This window comes from Tasmannia lanceolata, unplaced genomic scaffold (genome assembly GCF_043159265.1).
Source record: "Tasmannia lanceolata isolate RefF3 unplaced genomic scaffold, GAP_Taslan_0.1 ptg000300l, whole genome shotgun sequence".
Lineage (NCBI taxonomy): Eukaryota > Viridiplantae > Streptophyta > Magnoliopsida > Canellales > Winteraceae > Tasmannia > Tasmannia lanceolata.
In genome coordinates this window covers 967-10,000 of record NW_027518975.1, presented here as the reverse complement: position 1 = coordinate 10,000, position 9,034 = coordinate 967, and the positions used below count along the sequence as shown (strand labels likewise).

At 35.9% G+C, this 9,034-nt stretch overlaps 2 non-coding genes across 2 annotated transcripts; both read right to left on the bottom strand.

Moving 5' to 3' along the window:
* Positions 1-8,145: 8,145 nt before the first annotated feature.
* TRNAW-CCA (transfer RNA tryptophan (anticodon CCA)) lies at positions 8,146-8,219 on the bottom strand. The gene has a single exon. It is a non-coding gene; the product is annotated as a tRNA-Trp (tRNA).
* Positions 8,220-8,384: 165 nt separating this feature from the next.
* Positions 8,385-8,458, bottom strand: TRNAP-UGG (transfer RNA proline (anticodon UGG)). Its single transcript has one exon. It is a non-coding gene; the product is annotated as a tRNA-Pro (tRNA).
* Positions 8,459-9,034: the final 576 nt, after the last annotated feature.

Genomic DNA, 9,034 nt, shown 5'->3' with positions numbered 1-9,034 from the left:
CACGCATGCAAGAAGGAAGTTTGAGCTTGATGCAAATGGCGAAAATATCTTCCGCTTCATATAATTATCAATCAAATAAAAAGTTATTCTATGTATCAATCCTTACATCTCCTACAACCGGTGGAGTGACAGCCAGTTTTGGTATGTTGGGAGATATCATTATTGCCGAGCCCAATGCCTACATTGCATTTGCGGGTAAAAGAGTAATTGAACAAACATTGAATAAGACAGTACCCGACGGTTCACAAGCGGCTGAGTATTCATTCCATAAGGGCTTATTCGATTCAATCGTACCACGTAATCCTTTAAAGGGTGTTCTGAGTGAATTATTTCAGCTACATGGTTTCTTTCCTTTGAATCAAAATTCAAGTAATGAAAACCTATAATAGAATAAAATAAATCGAATCGAAGTGTTGTATATTTCTATATCTCCCGAGAACCTCCATTTTTGACTTGACTATGAATTCCTGTTGGATCAGATTCTAACGAATTTTTGGGGAACTCATAATAAACCCCTTATTCTCCTTATTAAAATAAAAAGATAAGGACGGGAGAACAAGAATAATAAAGCGGATTATCATACGTATATTTCGTGTAGAAAGATGAATAGGTACATTTATTTAGTTCTACATTCCTTGAACTTATTATATACTTATAATACTTATAATAGATAGACTTATCATAAGATATCTTTTATAACAGGAGATATCTTTTATAACAGGTACAAATATTAAATCGAGGCACCTATTCTATGACAGATCTCAACTTACCCTCTATTTTTGTGCCTTTAGTGGGCCTAGTATTTCCGGCAATTGCAATGGCGTCTTTATCTCTTCATGTTCAAAAAAACAAGATTGTTTAGATCCGATGGGACTAAATCTCATCAATTTATTTCAACACTTGGACTTGGATCATAATACAGATACCTATTTAGTGGAATATGGTACGATATGTGGCTCCCCTCGAACACAAAAATAATACAAATAACAAATAAAAAGGAAAAGGCTGTTATGTTATGCATGCAGATACATGATCTATGGATAAATGCATGTATATGCGGGTATAGCTGTTTTAAAATAGATCGGCGGATATCTATATCTGAAATAGAAAGTAAATGTATCTATATGTTATGTAGATATACATAATGGGATCATATGAAGGGGATGTTATTATTTTATATCTAACCAATTCGATGAATTACTGCTAAGGGTTCACATCATAATAGTGCTAGTTGATGAGAGTTACTTCGGGAGCCAAAAAGGTAAAGTCAAATTCATTTGGCTTATTCTCTCAATTCCAATAGAATGCAACTGGATCTAGTATGAACTGGCGATCAGAACGTATATGGATAGAACTTATAACGGGGTCTCGAAAAACAAGTAATTTCTGCTGGGCCTTTATCCTTTTTTTAGGTTCGCTAGGATTCTTATTGGTTGGAACTTCCAGTTATCTTGGTAGGAATTTGATATCCTTATTCCCGTCTCAGCAAATAATTTTTTTTCCACAAGGGATCGTGATGTCTTTTTATGGGATCGCGGGTCTGTTCATTAGTTCCTATTTGTGGTGCACAATTTCGTGGAATGTGGGTAGTGGTTATGATCGATTCGATAGAAAAGAAGGGGTCGTGTGTATTTTTCGTTGGGGATTTCCTGGAATAAATCGTCGAATCTTCCTTCGATTTCTTATGAGAGATATCCAGTCGATCAGAATGGAAGTTAAAGAGGGCCTTTATTCCCGTCGTGTCCTTTATATGGAAATTAGAGGCCAGGGAGCTATCCCCTTGACTCGAACTGATGAGAATTTGACTCCACGAGAAATTGAACAAAAAGCTGCCGAATCGGCCTATTTCTTGCGTGTACCAATTGAAGTATTTTGAAATAAACTGTGATGAAGAATGAATGTTTTCTTTCTCAGTATGAGGGAAGGAGCTCAGGAATCCCCTTTTACTTTTAATATAAGCGAAGTTTCTTCGGAACGTTCATTCGAGCAAATCATGTTAGATTCTATTTCACCCGTTCTGTTGGTAATGCCGCTGTACTGTGGCCTATAGAATAAAGCAAGCAAGCAGGCATATATGGAACAACCATAATAAGAAGCAAGTTTTGTCCACCAAAACTATTTTTATGCATATGGAACTCAACTCAATTCTTTCATATTAGTAAGAAGTCCAATAAGTATGTATTCATCACACATATCAGAACATTTCGGAATACAGTACAGAATTCATCTTTTTAGGCCCAATATTTTGAATTGATACGTTAGATACAGATGGATCATCTCTCATAAATTATCTCCCTTTTGTCATTTGTCAATCGATCTTTCTTTTTATCTTATCCTCTCTTTTGCTCCTTGATGGCCAAACGATTGGATCTTTCATAACCATCCAATTTCTCTCTCCTTTTGCCACTCCTTTCGGATTTCATCATCAATATTCTTCAAAAATATCCCTTCAATTATTCCTGGGCTGTGGGTAGCCAGCCAAACATTTCGAAATAATTGATTGATCGAGGGGGAGTTTTTTTGTCTCAAAATCCGAATAATATTCATTACTTCAAGTGGTTGCATTCATCGAAAGGAACAAATGAAGATGCAATTGGTTCGAATTTGACCATGGGATATCTGGAAACAATATTTGATTATTTCTTTCATTTGAAATGGGCCCTTATTTTTTCATTTCATTTTTATTTGATTCTATTTCTATATTCTTTCCAGATCCAAGGACTAAACAATGAAAAAAAAAAAGTGCCAAAAAAGAAAAAAGCATTGACTCCCCTCCCATATCTTGCATCTATAGTCTTTTTGCCCTGGTGGATCTCTCTCTCATTTAATAAAAGTCTGGAACCTTGGGTTACTCATTGGTGGAATACCAGGCAATCCGAAACTTTTTTGAATGATATTCAAGAAAATAACGTTCTAGAAAGATTCATAGAATTAGAAGAACTATTCCTGTTGGACGAAATGATAAAGGACTACCAGGAGACACAGATACAAAAGTTTCGTATAGGAATCCACAAAGAAACGATACAATTGATCAAAATGCACAATGAAGATCATATCCATATCATTTTGGATTTCTCGGCAAATATAATCTGTTTCGCTATTCTAAGCGGTTATTCTATTCTGGGTAATGAAGAACTTCTCATTTTGAATTCTTGGGTTCAGGAATTCCTCTATAACTTAAGTGACACAATAAAAGCTTTTTCTATTCTTTTATTAACTGATTTATGTATCGGATTCCACTCGCCTTATGGTTGGGAACTAATGATTGGCTCGATCTACAAAGATTTTGGATTTTCCCATAACGATCAAATTATATCTGGTCTTGTTTCTACCTTTCCAGTCATTCTAGATACAATTTTGAAATATTGGATCTTCCATTATTTAAATCGTGTATCTCCTTCACTTGTAGTCATTTATCATTCAATGAATGAATGAAGAACTCATTTGATCCGCTGATATCAATCAAATAATCCCACTCTTTATACTTTTACCCGTCCAGGGAATTCGATTCCTCCTATATTCCAGTACAATTATTCCAGTACAATATCAGAATCGTGGATAGGGAACTATACTATACTAACTATATTAGCTACCTACCTAATTTATTGTAGAAATTTCCGGGATCAATGATTGGACCATGCAAAATAGAAATACCTTTTCTTGGGTAAAGGAACAAATGACTCGATTCATTTCCGTATCGATCATGATATATGTAATAACTAGGACATCTATTTCAAATGCATATCCTATTTTTGCGCAGCAGGGTTATGAAAATCCACGAGAAGCAACTGGGCGTATTGTATGTGCCAATTGCCATTTAGCTAATAAACCCGTGGATATTGAGGTTCCACAAGCTGTGCTTCCTGATACTGTATTTGAAGCAGTTGTTAGAATCCCTTATGATATGCAACTGAAACAAGTTCTTGCTAATGGTAAAAAGGGGTCTTTGAATGTGGGGGCTGTTCTTATTTTACCCGATGGATTCGAATTAGCTCCCCCCGATCGTATTTCTCCCGAGATGAAAGAAAAGATAGGCACTCTGTCTTTTCAGAGTTATCGCCCCACTAAAAAAAATATTCTTGTGATAGGTCCTGTTCCTGGTCAGAAATATAGTGAAATCGTCTTTCCCATTCTTTCTCCGGACCCTGCTACTAAGAAAGACGTTAACTTCTTAAAATATCCTATATACGTAGGTGGGAACAGGGGAAGGGGCCAGATTTATCCCGATGGGGGTAAGAGTAACAATACAGTCTATAATGCTACAGGAGCGGGTATAGTAAGCAGAATAGTACGTAAAGAAAAAGGGGGGTATGAAATAACCATAGCTGATGCATCGGATGGACACCAAGTAATTGATATTATACCTCCAGGACCGGAACTTCTTGTTTCAGAGGGTGAATCTATCAAGCTTGATCAACCATTAACGAGTAATCCTAATGTGGGTGGATTTGGTCAGGGAGATGCAGAAATAGTACTTCAAGATCCATTACGTGTCCAAGGGTTGTTGTTCTTTTTGGTATCTGTTATTCTGGCACAAATCTTTTTGGTTCTTAAAAAGAAACAGTTTGAGAAGGTTCAATTGTCCGAAATGAATTTCTAGATACATGGATCCATCAAATTGGTAAAAAGAGACGAACTATTGTTGATCGATGCAATTATGTATGATCAAAAAAATAATGAAAAGCTTTTTTCTTTATACTGTTTTTCGGCGAGATGTCAGGAATTGTTTGTGCCCCGTTCCTAGTAATAATATGTATATTCTGAAGAAGGCTACTTGACATTTTTTTTTTTTTCAAAAAAAAAATTGGAGTGGTGTGACTATGCCAGGCCTCTTAATCCCAGATTATAAATGCCATGTAATGCATCAATAGTTTTTGATTCTATTGTACCTAATAGAATCGAATTCTATTAGATAATAGGCAAGGAAGAAAATAAATGGCAAGGAATAAATGAAAGTAACAAATGATTCTAGGAGGGATTGCTCGTCTTACTAATCTTCCACACAAGAAAAGGAATTTTTCACCCTTTTCCTGTGTGGAAATAATAATGATTCTTGATCCTGTTCGTTAAAGATTACGATTTTCTTTTCCAGGACTATTATAACCTCTTTCTTTAGATTCATAAGCAGTAGTGGACAAACAAAAAAAAAGGGGGGGGCGGGGGGAATCACTCATTGAGCAAATAGAACTTCTTCAATGAACTTATAAAAAAAAAAAAAGCAAATTTTCGCTGTGATGAGATAATCAATAAGGATTTGGATATGTGCAAAAATCCAAGATTTTCACTTTTTTTTTTTCACCACACTCGGGCATTAAATTAAGTGTCTTTTGCTTGAAATTTTATTTATGGAGTAAGGTTCATTTCCATACTAATTGGAATTGATTTGAAGAATGTCTCATCTGTAGAAATCCATATTGTGTCATCCATAAAATCGATTGATTCCTTCTTTCTTCTTGCTTCGGAAGAGTCCGTCCATACTATAGAGGAACAGATACTATGACAATCAAGGGATTAAATTCTTCAAAAACATCATTAGAAACAAAGGAATGGGGTGGTTTTAAACATCGGATCGAAGCAAAGGATCCGTTTTGTCATTTCTACGAATCAAATATTCTTCTTATGTTGACTGAATGAATTTCCAACCTTTATGTTATGAAATGGATCAAAGTCTCGCTGGAAGAGTAAGAACTCAACAGGACCTTACCCCTCTTTGTTTTGTCTGATTCGAGGGGTAAGGTCCTGTTGAGTTCTTACTTTTTCATGTCCACAATCCGGTTCTCATCCGATCACTATAGGGATGAGCCCAATCCGGAGTATGAACCGTAAAAGAAAATACCTATTGAACCAATCACAGGAATACCAGTTACAGTACCTATCAGCCAAAGAGGAATCCTTCCAGTAGTATCGGCCATTTACCCCGCTTCCCTCCACATTTCATCAAGTGGTCATGCTAGAGACATAAACAGTCATGGATAATTATGAGGATGATATCCTTCCGAATGGGATAAGAGAATTCCTACTATTCTCTTTCTTTCTCTCAATTGAAGAAATAATTGGAAAATAAAACAGCAAGTACAAAAATGAGTAATAACCCCCAGTAGAGGCTGGTACGATTCAATTCAACATTTTGTTCGTTCGGGTTTGATTGTGTCGTAGCTCTATAATTCAGATTAGGTTTATCGTTGGATGAACTGCATTGCTGATATTGACCCCAAAAAAGAAACGGTAGGTACAGCCAGTCCGTGAACGGCCAACCAGCGCACTGTAAAAATTGGATAGGTTCGATCTATGGTCATTGAGGCCTCCTAAAAGGATCTACTAAATTCATCGAGTTGTTCCAAAGGGTCAAAACGGCCAGTTATTAATGGAATCCCCTGTCGGCTCTCTGTGAAATACTCGTTTGGCCGAGGGCTTCCAAACACATCATAAGCTAAACCCGTGCTGACGAATAACCAACCCGCAATGAATAGGGAAGGTATAGTAATACTATGAATAACCCAGTATCGAATACTGGTGATAATATCAGCAAAAGAACGTTCTCCCGTGCTTCCAGACATGCTGAGCTCCACATATTCTTGTACAGTCAAAGGGGGATCGATTCCTTGAAAGATGGGATCAGTAAATGGAAAACTACTGATATTTCATCTTTGTGAGATCGTCAATATTGTACCGAAGGTGTATTTAGAGTATACCGAATCAGTATAGCTATCCTTCCTCTGACACAGCAACGCAGTTTCAATCAGTATCGAAAAGAAATGGTACATAATTCCCCTTTTCCTTTCTTGTTACTTGTCTATGCGGAACCGCGTGTCATTCAATCAAAAATTGATCAAATTTCTGTAGTATAGGGTTTCAAGTATTGGCTTTGGACTAGAAACTGAAGTTCTTAGTAAAGTTTGAGTCAACGGGTTCTAGTTCTAATAATTAATGAACGAGATTATCATATTCCACACAATTCAATTAGATGCAAAATATAGAAATCCCCTCTCATGGTTGTAGAAAAGATATTTTTCTTTTTTTCTAATCCTTTCATTTCAAGTAATTGGTTGGTTCTACAGTAGTAGATAGTATTCGATGAAAGAAAGAGAAGAAACAATAAATAGTTTGAACAATCAATATTCGTGATGCAACCATTACTGGATTAGATCCAAAGGTTCCTTCTTGACCTAGCTACAAGGATGGAACTCCATGATATGGAAAGACAGACTGTGGAACCTAAAAGGATAATAGGAATTGATAAATTGAAAAAGAAAAGAAATAAATGGTCAAAATGGAAATTCTTTTGAAATCCAATTCTTTTATTCTATAGTTATTCAAAGATAATTTCATTTTTGAATGAAGTTACACGACACAGTTCTTCTGACTATTACTTTACTCACGAGTTGCTCAATGAATCTGTTGATTTGAAATCCCGACATTGGTAGATGTCACAGATGATAAATCAATCTTTTTTTTTTTTTCTACCTCTGCTACTCTATCTTTGTCAGTGCCGTCTATAATGACTGATGAATCAAGAACTTTCAATTGGAACTGATTCTGTCAATTGGTATTTTTTCTGATCATCACATCTCGCAAAAATTGAAACTTAGGTAAGTGCTTTATAAACATATGTAAAAAAAAAAGAACGTATCTCATTTAGCTCCTTCATGCCCACTATAACTAGTTATTTCGGTTTTCTACTAGCTGCTTCAACTATAACCCCAGCTCTATTGATTGGTCTGAGCAAGATACGACTTATTTGAAATTAATTGAATGAATAATTCATCAAAATAAATAGTTCTGTGAGATTTCAGGTATTCGATAGTTCCTTCCCGCGTTAATTACCAATTCTTGATCATTGAGATTCATGGGTGATTCGGAGTAATATTTAGGGATAGATATTACCTCTATTTTTACCCTTTCCAACAAATTGAAATGATTGAAGTTTTTCTATTTGGAATCGTCTTAGGTCTAATTCCTATTACTTTGGCCGGATTATTCGTAACTGCATATTTACAATACAGACGCGGAGATCAGTTGGACCTTTGATTGAGTAACATCTCTTTTTTGATTGACCTCCTTCTTAAGCTGCAGGAGGTCAAATTCAGGTTGCAGTTCAAGTTAGTAAAGTTATTTTATTGTGATTCAACATTACAAAAACAGAATCACGCTCTGTAGGATTTGAACCTACGACATCGGGTTTTGGAGACCCACGTTCTACCGAACTGAACTAAGAGCGCTTTCTTATGACAGGAGATACAACTGTAAAGAAAGGGATTCTTTTTGTACCCCCAATACACCTTGCATGCATGTAGTATCATAAAATGCAAAATTATGTCCAGTCCAGTCCAATTTGAATCGATCTCAACTGATCCCTCGTTACTGCCCATAGGAGAAGTAATAGGTAGGGATGACAGGATTTGAACCCGTGACATTTTGTACCCAAAACAAACGCGCTACCAAGCTGCGCTACATCCCTTTCAATTGTTGTACAGTTTCATTGTAGGGAATCCTTGTCTTGTTTTCCACATCGTTATTTCCTAATATCTAGAGACAATTTCTCTTGCCATTTCTTCTTTTTGATTTCATATAATCAAAGAATTATATACATATGAAACCTAACGTATAAAAAAATGAATATTTATCGGTAATGCTCAGTAAGAAAGGGTCATCTTTTTCTGTTTTAGGGACAAGTAGATCTAATCCACCGGATTATTGTACATATTCATTTTCATTTTAGTTCGGGATTAGGGATTTCGTGTACAAATACAAGTGATCTTTAGCTACAGATACATCTGATCATATATGTATTCCAATAAAGAAGGAGGATTTTCAATGCGAGATATAAAAACATATCTCTCCGTGGCACCTGTGCTAACTACGCTATGGTTCGGGTCTTTAGCAGGTCTATTGATAGAGATCAATCGTTTATTCCCAGATGCGTTGACATTCCCCTTTTTTTCATTCTAGTTATTGACATGGGAAGGGGTGAAGAAGATTAGAGATACAACAAATTCTCTGTGACTAATCCACCCTTTTGAATTTTTTTTTTAAG